Genomic DNA, 12,493 nt, shown 5'->3' on the forward strand with positions numbered 1-12,493 from the left:
ATGGATTTTTGTACAAATGTGTGAACAGAAAGTCAAGTACTAATGCTGGAGGTCATATCAGTTGTATGTGTCAACTAGATATCTAGCCACACACAAATTCATACTTGTAGAAAATAACTTACTTCAGTAAGAATAACATGTTAGCACAAAGGGCTAAAGTAAGTAAGTAAGTGTGTGTGTGTGTGTGTGTGTGTGTGGGGGGGGGGGGGGGGGCAGCTGTGTAATAAATAGTGTATAAGATATAAGGTATCTGTTAGGCTTCAGCAACTGTTGTAGGGCTAAAGTAAGTAAGTGTGTGTGTGTGTGTGTGTGTGTGTGGGGGGGGGGGGGGCAGCTGTGTAATAAATAGCTGTATAAGATATAAGGTATCTGTTAGGCTTCAGCAACTGTTGTTTGGTACTTTGTAACATTTATTATTTTACAGCTATGTTATAACCCCCTCCATGCCCTTTGTACTTACACGCTATTCTTACTTCAAGGAAGGGGGAACTTCTGTACAGCTCAATCTCTGGATGGCACACACAACTGATATGACCTCCTACATCTGTATTAATGGACATTCTATTCACACAATTATACAGAAGGCTTAAAAATTACCTTGGTATATTGTGCATATAATCACAATCACTCTCAGTATTATTTTTAGTACTGGTTGCCTGTGAACATCTCTCCTCCCTCCCCCCCCCCCCCCTTTGTGTTTTATACATTAGTAATTTAATTGTTATATGATTACATTACGAATATCTTTATGTTGTTTTGTTGTCCGGCAAATGACTGTGATTTTGCATGCACTTCTAACTATTATACTGATTCTTTCTTCAATACAGGAGTCAAGGAGGGCTTATGTACTGAACTACTTCAGGCTTTTGGTTGGTTTTGACTTCTTGTACTTTGTTACAGGAATGAATGAGGACTTATGCACTTTAATTTCATTACATTCATGTATTATTAGATTTTTTGTGACTTAACATGGAATTTTCAAGCCGTTCATTGCACCTATCAGGCATTTGGATTGTAATACATTTCCAAGTAGGTGATACCTTAGTTGTGGTTTGTGCACAGATTTTTTCCTTTTGTGTTTGTATGGCACATATATATGTAAAGAATGTGTGTGCCTTATACATATATTAAAAACGAACACTCAAATCTTTCCACGCGAGCTCTGAATTCTCTTATTTATTTATTTTAAAAAAGAGGCTTTGTTTTAATGACTGCCACCTCAATTCATGTATCATATCTGTGGCACACCCTCCCCTGTTTCGTGATAATACAAAATGAGCCCTTCTTTGAACTTTTTCGATTCCTCCATCAATCCTATCTGACGTGGATCCCACACCACACAACAGTACTCCAGAAGACGGTTGACAAGTGTATTGTAAGCAATCCCTTTAGTAAGATCTGTTACATTCCCTAAGTGTCTGTCAATAAATTGCAGTCTTTGGTTTGCATTCCACACAAAATTATCTATGTGATCATTCCAATTTAAGTTACGAATAACTATAATCCCTAAGTACTTAGTTAACTTTACAACTTCTAGATTTGTGTGATTTATTGTGTAACCGAAACTTAGTGGATTCCTTTAAATACTCATGTAGATGACTTCACCATTTTCATTATTTAGAGACAATTGCTACTTTTTTGCACCACACAGATATCTTCTCTAAACCATTTTGATCATCTGAGGCTTGTCTTTTAACGTTTTGTAAACAATCTAAGAGGGCTGATCAGATTGCCTCCTACATCTTTTATGTTGATCAGTAACAGCAGAGCACCTAAACATTTCATTGGGGAAAACCAGATATTTCTTCTGTTTCACTCAATGACTTTCTGTAAATTACTATGAACTTTGACCTTTCTGACAGTATATCACGAATCCAGTCTCAAAACTGAGTTGATATTCTGTACGCATGCAATTTGGTTAGAAGTTACCTCAGGAATGGTGTCAAAAATCTTCTGGAAATGTAAAAATATGGAGTCAATTGGATGTCAATTGTTGACAGCACTCACGACTTAATGACAATAATGAGCTAGTTGTGTTTCACAAGAACAATATTTTCTGAATCCGTGTTTGCTATTTGTCAATAAGTCCATCATTTAAAACTTCAGGGCTATTAGGCTGTGGCCCATGTATAAAACATTCTCGTAACATTTCCTCTCTGACTGCAGGAGACATCTTTGGACGTAAAATGGCGAACTGCAACTAGAACTCAAGGGAGTGTTGATTATATAGGCAGTGTACAGGGCACCAGAGTCTATCATGTGACATCGGCTATGAGACTGTCGCTGGTATCGCCAACATTCTCAATTGAAGTAATCCATCATCATTCTTATGTTGCAATGTTGACATCCAAATTTTGTCTGCTTCACCACTTTCCTCTTTTCTGTTAAAATTATTATGGTGTTTGTAAGTCTCAATAACCTCTATATAAATACGCACATGATAATGCTATGTTTTCGATATGACATTCGTCTCAGTGAATTTTATTTCATGATCACCCTCTTGGTAAATATGTTCTGTTATGGCACATTTACAGTATGTACTAGGCAGCAATTTCTCATGTGTTCAAGACGGGCGTTAAAAATTCTTTTTGTAGTACTAACTACAAGTAATTTTATATTCCTCAACAGTCCTGATTCTCTCCCTAGGGCAAAGTATTCTATCTATCTCCTTGTTAGAATAACCATTCTTCTTGAATGTCAGCTGTAGATGTTCAAACTCATCTTCTAAGTCAGTCAGTTCACAAATTTTGTGCACCTTATCTACCAAGGTTTTAATCATCCCTCTTTTTTGTCTGGGGTGGTGGTTAGAATCTTTATACAGGTAATGGTCAGTACACGTGGCTTTTCTGTATACTCTATGGCTCAACAGACCATCCCCATGTTGATAACAGACACATCCAAGAAATTCAGATGGCCGTTATTCTCGTTTCCATAGTAAATTGTATTTTTGGACTGATACTGTTGAGATGTACTAGGAAGACAGCAAATTCCTCTGACCCACATGTCCATACTGTGAAAGTATCATCGACATAGCATTACCACCAGGCTGGTCTTTTTCTGGCAGTGTGCAATGCCTGTTGTTCAAAGTTCTCGATAAACAAATTGGCAAAAGCTCGACTAAGAGGACTCCCCACAGCCATCCTATCAATCTGTCTGTAAAATATCATTATTGTATTGAAAATAGGTCATGGTGAGGCAGTGTCTGAATAACTCCACAATATCCCCTGGAAAATCATCATCTATACATAAGATAGCTTTGTTTACTGGAATTGTGCTAAATAATGACACACCATCATAACAAACAAGGCTATCACCTTGTCCCACATGCATTTCCTTCAATTTGTCAATGAAATGATATAAATTTTTAATGTGATTATCTGTTTCACCAACAAAAAGTTGCAGCAATGAGGCAAGGTGTCTAGCTAATTCGTGGGTGGGAGACCCTATAGCATTCACAATATGCAATCTTTGTAGTCAGATCCTTCTGATTTTTTAAAAAAATTGGTGAGATCCAAAACATTATTGATTTTTTCATGATAGTTCTCACATGTCTGCAGAGCGATAATGTTTTTATCTGCAGTGATATCCCCCAGGGCCCCCTTTTGTGCATGTGACAAATTACTGTGAGGTTGGTTACATGAACATAAAATTCTAGCTGTTTTCATCCTAATTATATCAGCTGACTGCTGTGGAAGCTGACAAGAGTAATGCCATGGTCCATGAGAGGATTATCATGAAAAGGTATTGAATTTAATTGATGAAAGGAGAAAATATAAAAATGCAGCAAATGAAGCAGGAATATGAAGTATAGATGTCTAAAAAATGAGTTAGAAAGTTCAAAATGGCTAAGCAGAAATGATTTGATTGCTAATAGTAAACTGCAGGAGCGTCTATAGAAAGGTCCCAGAACTGCTCTCATTAATAAATGGTCACAATGCCCATATAGTACTAGGGACAGAAAGTTGGCTGAAACCAGATGTAAACAGTAATGAAATCCTAAAACTCAGATTGGAATGTATACTGCAGAGACAGGCTGGACAGTGAAGGGGAACGCGTGTTTATAGCAATAAGAAGTGCAATAGTATTGAAGGAAATTGACGGAGATCCGAAATGTGAAATAATTTGGGTGAAGGTCACGGTTAAAGCAGGCTCAGACATGGTAATTGGATGTCTCTATAGGCCCCCTGGCTCAGCAGCTGCTGTGACTGAGCACCTGAGGGCTAATTTTGGAAAATATTTCGAGTAGATTTCCCCACCATAATTATAGTTCTGGGTGGAGATTTTAATTTGCCAGATATAGACTGGGAGACTCAAACGTTCGTAACGGGTGGCAGGGACAAAGAATCCAGTGAAATTTTTTTAAGTGCTTTATCTGAAAACTACCTTGAGCAGTTAAACAGAGAACCGACTCGTGGCGACAACATATTAGACCTTCTGGTGACAAACAGACCCGAACTATTCGAAACAGTTAACGCAGAACAGGGAATCAGCGATTATAAAGCGGTTACTGCATCGATGATTTCAGCCGTAAATAGAGATATTAAAAAAGGTAGGAAGATTTTTCTGTTTAGCAAAAGTGACAAAAAGCAGATTACAGAGTACCTGAGGCTCAACATAAAAGTTTTGTCTCAAGTACAGATAGTGTTGAGGACCAGTGGACATAGTTCAAATCCATCGTACAATATGCGTTAGATGAGTATGTGCCAAGCAAGATCGTAAGAGATGGAAAAGAGCCACCGTGGTACAACAACCGAGTTAGAAAACTGCTGCGGAAGCAAACGGAACTTCACAGCAAACATAAACATAGCCAAAGCGTTGCAGACAAACAAAATTACGCGAAGCGAAATGTAGTGAGAGGAGGGCCTATGCGAGAGGCGTTCAATGAATTCGAAAGTAAAGTTCTATGTACTGATTTGGCAGAAAATCCTAAGAAATTTTGGTCTTATGTCAAAGCGGTAGGTGGATCAAAACAAAATGTCCAGACGCACTGTGACCAAAATGGTACTGAAACAGAGGATGACAGACTAAAGGCCGAAATACTAAATGTCTTTTTCCAAAGCTGTTTCACAGAGGAAGACTGCACTGTAGTTCCTTCTCTAGATTGTCGTACAGATGACAAAATTGTAGCTATCGAAATAGACGACAGGGGGATGGAGAAACAATTAAAATCGCTCAAATAAGGAAAGGCTGCTGGATCTGATGGGATACCAGTTCGATTTTACACAGAGTACGCGAAGGAACTTGCCCCCCTTCTTGCAGCGGTGTACCGTAGGTCTCTAAAACAGCGTAGCATTCCAAAGGATTGGGAAAAGGGCACAGGTCATCCCTGTTTTCAAGAAGGGACGTCGAACAGATGTGCAAAACTATAGACCTATATCTCTAACGTCGATCAGTTGTAGAATTTTGGAACACGTATTATGTTAGAGTATAATGACTTTTCTGGAGACTAGAAATCTACTCTGTAGGAATCAGCATGGGTTTCGAAAAAGACGGTCGTGTGAAGCCCAGCTCGCGCTATTCGTCCACGAGACTCAGAGGGCCATAGACACAGGTTCACAGGTAGATGCCATGTTTCTTGACTTCCACAAGGCGTTCGATACAGTTCCCCACAGTCGTTTAATGAACAAAGTAAGAGCATATGGACTATCAGACCAATTGTGTGATTGGATTGAAGAGTTCCTAGATAACAGAACGCAGCATGTCATTCTCAATGGAGAGAAGTCTTCCGAAGTAAGAATGATTTCAGGTGTGCCGCAGGGGAGTGTCATAGGACCATTGCTACTCACAATATACATAAATGACCTTGTGGATGACATCAGAAGTTCACTGAGGCTTTTGCAGATGATGCTGTGGTGTATCGAGAGGTTGTAACAATGGAAAATTGTACTGAAATGCAGGAGGATCTGCAGCGAATTGACACATGGTGCAGGGAATGGCAATTGAATCTCAATGTAGACAAGTGTAATGTGCTGCGAATACATAGAAAGATAGATGCCTTATCATTTAGCTACAAAATTGCAGGTCAGCAACTGGAAGCAGTTAATTCCATAAATTATCTGGGAGTACGCATTAGGAGTGATTTAAAATGGAATGAACATATAAAGTTGATCGTTGGTAAAGCAGATGCCAGACTGAGATTCATTGGAAGAATCCTAAGCAAATGCAATCCGAAAACAAAGGAAGTAGGTTACAGTACACTTGTTTGCCCACTGCTTGAAATACTGCTCAGCAGTGTGGGATCCATACCAGATAGGGTTGATAGAAGAGATAGAGAAGATCCAACGGAGAGCAGCGCGCTTCGTTACAGGATCATTTAGTAATCGCGAAAGCGTTATGGAGATGATAGATAAACTCCAGTGGAAGGACTCTGCAGGAGAGACGCTCAGTAGCTCGGTACGGGCTTTTGTTGAAGTTTCGAGAACATACCTTCACCGAAGAGTCAAGCAGTATATTGCTCCCTCCTACGTATATCTCGCGAAGAGACCATGAGGATAAAATCAGAGAGATTAGAGACCACACAGAAGCATTACCGACAATCCTTCTTCCCACAAACAATACGAGACTGGAATAGAAGGGAGAACCGATAGAGGTACTCAAGGTACCCTCCGCCACACACCGTCAGGTGGCTTGCGGAGTATGGATGTGGATGTAGATGTAGAAATAAAAGGCTTTAAAAGGCATGGATGACAATAGGAAAGATACAAGAAACTATAAGAGACCTTTCGAGGGAAAGAGAAACAGCTGTATGAATATCAACAGCTCAGATGGCAAACCAATTACTAACCAAAGAAGGGGAAAGCTGAAAGGTCTAAGAAATATGTAGAAAGGCTCTATAAGGGAAATGAACTAAAGGCAATATTATAGAAAGAGAAGAGGAAGTAAATGGAGATGAGATATGAGACATGACACAGTGAGAAGAATGTGACAGAGAACTGAATGATTTAAGTTAAATCAAGGGCCCTGAAGCAGGTGACATTCCTCCATAATTACTGAGATCTTTAGAAGAGCCGGCCATGACAAAACTATTTCATTTGGTGTACAAGATATATGAGACAGCCAAAATAACTCATCCTAAAAGAATAATGTAATACTTCCAATTCCAAAAAAGGCTGGTATTGGCCGTTGTGAATAACAGAGAACAATCATTTTGTTAATTCATGGTTGCAAAATACTGACACGAGTTATTTACAGAAGAATGGAAAAAATGGTATAAGAATACCTTGAGGAAAGCCCAAATTGTATTCCGGATTAATTTCAGACTATGTTAGGCAATACTGGCCCTATGACTTATCTTAGAAGATGGGTTTAAGAGAGGCAAACCTATGTTTATAGCATTTGTAGGTTTAGAGAAAGCTACTAACGATGTCGACTGGAATGCACTCTTTGAAATCCTGAAGGTAGCAGGGATAAAATATAGGGAGCAAACAGTCATCCAAAACTTACAAACTGCACAAACAAGATGGAATTATCAGATTTGAAGGACTTTAAAGTGAAGCAGTAGTTGAGAAGGGTAGTAGCCAGTCCCCGACGTTTTTATAAAGGTTGTTAAGAAATTCCTGTTAGAAAATTCTAGGACTTGTAGAGAGGAATGAGTACATAATATTTTGAATAGGAATCCATGTCCAGAAATGCACCTTTCCTGTTCTGCTACAGTTTAATTCAGATGTTTAACTCATCCACTTCGGCTTGAGAAACTGAATTAGACGTGATGCAGTATAATTATCATGTAACAATTCGAAAAGAAAGATAATAAAACATCCATTTATCACCTAAGCACATTGGCTTGTATTAACTCTTAAACACTGTGTGTTTACATTATTCCTAAAACAAAAAAGAACCTAGCATACTATATGTACAGAATAGTACTGATCCATTACGATAGTGGCTTGATGTGGCGACCACCAACACTGTTGCAGACACTGTAACTAGGAAGCATGTTCTGCTGCACTCTCTCCATCCCACCTGAAGTCTCTTCAGTTTCAATTGCAGTGTCCAGAACTCGTGACAGCAGATCTTCCTGCATCTCTACAGGAGTCTCATAAATTAAACATTGCGTATGACCTCACAAGAAGCAGTCCACAGGAATTAAATTTGGTGATAGCAGCGGCCATGCGCTTGCACCACGTTGGCCTATCCATCTTTCATCTTGTAGTCAGTTGAGATGTCTCTGAAGTGCACATGAGAAGTGAGGTGGAGCACCATCATGCTGAAACAACATTTCCTGATGGACATTCAGCTGCCAAGAATGGGTCCAATATGTTTAGTAGGAAGATCAATTATGCAGCACCGGTTACCTTGAGTGGAAGCAGACGTGGACATGTTACACATCCGAATTGAAACCACCGTAGAACGGTAATCGGAGATTTCCGGACATAAGATCCTATTAAAAAATATTGGGCACTCACTCCTCTCTACACATCATAGAAGTTTGTAATTGGAATTTCCAAACACCCTGTCTACCCACATTCAGCAAGCAGTAAAGATAACCAAGGAGAAGTTTGGAAGGAGCTTAAAATTCAGGAGGAGAAATTAAACCAGTGAGGTTTGGTGATGATATAATAATTCTGTCAGAGACACAGCAGCTGAATAGAATGGATAGTGTCTTGGAAAGAGACACAAGATGAATATCAGTCAAAGCAAAAACAAGGGTAATGGAATGTATACCTGGATCGTTCACTGCTGTCGTATCGCTCTGCTATCTCAAGTGCCAGTTGCCACAGTTACTTACAGACATCACTTTCTGCTGGTAACATGACAACTGATTTGTTTTTATTGTTCACATTCTGTGAATGGCATATTTGTTTTATATGGCATAATGTCCTACATTAGTTGCAAACATGTGCAAAAAAGTAACGAGGGCAATTATCACAGCGCTAAGGAAATCCAATGCCATATGACGATGGGCAGTATGTGATGTATCCAGAATGGAAACATTCAGCTGCTCCTGCTGCAACCAGTTTGTGTGTGCAGATGAGTCTGGACCAGCATCATCACTCCTGTCATGCTCTAGTGTCAGTCACTTTTCTTATGTTGATTAGGTACAGTTGAATTAAATCATATAATACTGAATGAATTAAATTAGGAAATGGAGACAATGAAAAGTAGTAAATGAGATTAGCTATTGGGCAGCAAAATAACAGATGAGAAAAGTAAAGAGGCTATAATACGCAGAGTGCCAATAACAAGAAAAATATTTCTCAAAAAGAGAAATTTGTTGGCATCAAATATAAATTTCTGTGTTAGCAACCAGTTTCTGCAAGCGTTAGTCTGGAGGGTGGTAGCTTTGTACAGAAGTGAAATAGAGATGATAAAAAAGTTCAGGACAACAAGAGAACAAAAAGCTTACAATATGTGGTGCTACAGAAGAATGTTTACAGATTACATGTGTAGATCAAATAACACTGAGGTACTGATTCAATATGGAGAAAAAGAACCTTAATGACACAAACTTAAGGAAGGAATTGTTTGATAAGGCACATCCTGAGGCAATCAGCTGGTCAAGACCGACTTCATCTAGCATTAGTGACATCCGCCACAACTGTTCTAAAATCAAAGCACTAAAAACAATATTGATGCCAGAGCTGAGAAATAATTTAAGGAGAATTAAAAGTATATGGGTCAGAGCAGATAAATGGTCCCCAAAGGCTCACCTGTAGGGAGAGAAACCCCACCTCCAACTGACCCTCTGCCAACCTGATTAAGGATAAACACAGTTACAAACTAAAAAATAACTTCTAGCTGGATGATTTCTAATAGTAAAAGTGAGAGGCTAGAAAGGTAACGAATATCAGTTGGACTGACAATAATAAAACAAGTTGAGAGAAATAATCTGCTCAGTAAGTGGGTGAAGCCAGGGGAGTAGCTCCCTCCCACAACTGCTCCACCCCTGATCTGTTGTAGTCAAAGTTTTACAGAGGGGAACAGCACCCACTATTCATCAGAGTGCTACCCCTAAAACAGAAAATATGGTGCACCAGACAAAGGTGGCAAACTTCATCTAAAAGCAATTAAAACGGAGGAAAAGAGCGATGACAGAGACAGCTGGCAAGAGTGTTAGGGTCAAGGGACCCCAGATCCAGCATGCACAGGGAGACGCCGCAAGGGTGCACATTCTAAGTAAGTTAGACGGAAGTCGCAGCAGAGGCACATTACAACTGGTAGTCCCACCTGAGGGTGAGAGTGTTGATACTTCTAGTATGCTGAAAGAATATGTTACGATAGATGATTAGGAAAATGTCAGATGGCATTTTGGCAAGAAAACTGTCTATGGGACTAGTTCAGAAAGTGTCAGTGGCCAGTCTTACTGTACAATGATAGACTGGAGTCATACATTTTCAAAGCTGGAAGTACTGCTAGTCATTAATCTAGTGAACATCGTCCAATCGGGATGAGACCAGGGCCCAGTAAATATGGAGCAGAGTAGTGCAAGCCCACACCTTGAGATGTGAATAAGGAAGCAATGAGCATTAAGCTTTTACATGCACCTAGTTTTTAGTTAATGAATAGGAGGCAAGCACATCAATTTTTTATCAAGCAGGAATCCCAAAAATCAAGACTGAGCAGCAATGTCCAAGCACTGAGTATTCAAGTAGAGTTCTGGATCAGGATGGACAGTTGTACAACAACAGAAATGCACAACTCACGTTTCCATGGGTGAGAACTGGAGTCCCTGGGGGAGGGTCCAGGTAGAGGAACTTCTGATGACAGCTTGGATCTGGCATTTGGTCAAGGCTTTGAAGGACTTTAAAGGGAAGCAGTAGTTGAGAAGAGTAGTAGCCAGTCCCCGATGTTTTTCTACAGGGTGTTAAGAAATTCCTGTTACAAAGTACAGCTATACTAAATGCAAAAGCCATTGACATAGAGTGCAGGGGAGATGAGTGGTCGGATGGAAGTCACTAGCCCATTGGTGGGGGTGAAGAGTGTACGACTCAGAACAGAGCTCTGTGGGACGATGTGTTCTTGGACCTATGAGGAACTGAGTGATGTACCAATTCCAACCTGACAACAACCAATGAGGTACAAACAGATGATTTAAGATTGCTACAGGAATTGTCGAAAGCTCCAGTAATGGAGGGTAATCAAAATGTAAGGGCACCAAGTAATGTTGTACGACCTACATTAGTAAATATAGAAAACTGTAATGAGGCATTAGCTTTCAAAATCAATCTGATTGCCATTTCCAACCCAACAAGATGTTCACTTGTGGATTGTTAACAGACATTGAGTTTTTGCCTACTTTAACTCTCAAGTGGGTGTGGTGTTTTTTATAACACAAGTACTTTGTACAAATGTAAAGAATAACTTTCTTTATGTTATCAAGCTAAGTACATATGGGCAAAATCACAGTTTAATCTTAATTAATTAAACAATGATAAAATAAACTCACATCATATGAGCTAAATCACTGTTTAATTAAACTATAATAAACTAAACTTTCATTATATCACTCTGTTACCATGTAAAAGTGTTACACCACAGTAGTGACCCATTCGAAGCATTAAACAGAGCAACTGCATCAGATCCCAGCCATTTGCTTTTTTGATTGATAATCATCTTGTAGGCAACTTCGTCATTGTGGGATTGTGGAACTAGCTTGGGATATAGGTCGTTTTCTTACACATATTGTAAATTTTTTCTCACCCGGCTTGTCATTTATTGTATATTACTGCTGCTCCCTTGGATGTATGATAGCACAACTTAGCACTGGGTTAGCTGAAGCAATAATGGCACGCACACACACACACGCACGCGCACACACACACACACACACACACACACACACACACACACACACACACACACACGTATGTGCATTTCAGCCCTGGAGTTTCGCATGCACCTCATCACATGCATCTCATTTAATGCGAATTAAATAATCTACTCCATACCGTAAGTACAGACAAAATTAATCCAGACTCAAAGAATTGTCAATGTATCAGAAAAAGAGCAGACACCACACTTGCTAGGTGGTAGCCTTTAAATCGGCCGCGGTCCGGTAGTATACATCAGACACGCGTGTCGCCACTGTCAGTGATTGCAGACCGAACGCTACCACATGGCAGGTCTAGAAAGACGTACTAGCACTCGCCCCAGTTGTACAGCCGACGTTGCTAGGAATGGTTCACTGACAACTACACTTTCATTTGCCGAGACGATAGTTAGCATAGCCTTCAGCTACGTCATTTGCTACGACCTAGCAAGGCGCCATAGCATTTGATATTATTTTATATGGTGGTTATAACATGTACCGTCAAGAGAGATGTTCTACAATTGTGGATTAAAGTTAAGTATTACATCAACTACGTACTTTATTTGCTACTATTAATTCCTTTAACTGTTCCAGACCTCACGCCAATCTGCGTGAGCTTAACGCGTGCCTTTCGGCTTCCTCTCATTGTGACTTGGCTGTCTTGCCAAGTCACAACAAAGGACCCAACAGCACCAGAAGAATAGGGCTTGTGAAATTGTAGCAAATAGTCTGTTATTCTTATTT

At 39.7% G+C, this 12,493-nt stretch overlaps 1 protein-coding gene across 1 annotated transcript in view; it reads right to left on the reverse strand.

Annotated features, from left to right (window-relative positions):
- Nucleotides 1–12,493, reverse strand: part of LOC124721817 (nonsense-mediated mRNA decay factor SMG7-like) — a 199,603-nt gene that overhangs the window by 15,044 nt on the left and 172,066 nt on the right. The gene's annotated exons all lie outside the window — the stretch shown is intronic.

This window comes from Schistocerca piceifrons, chromosome X, assembly GCF_021461385.2.
Source record: "Schistocerca piceifrons isolate TAMUIC-IGC-003096 chromosome X, iqSchPice1.1, whole genome shotgun sequence".
NCBI classification, from domain to species: domain Eukaryota; kingdom Metazoa; phylum Arthropoda; class Insecta; order Orthoptera; family Acrididae; genus Schistocerca; species Schistocerca piceifrons.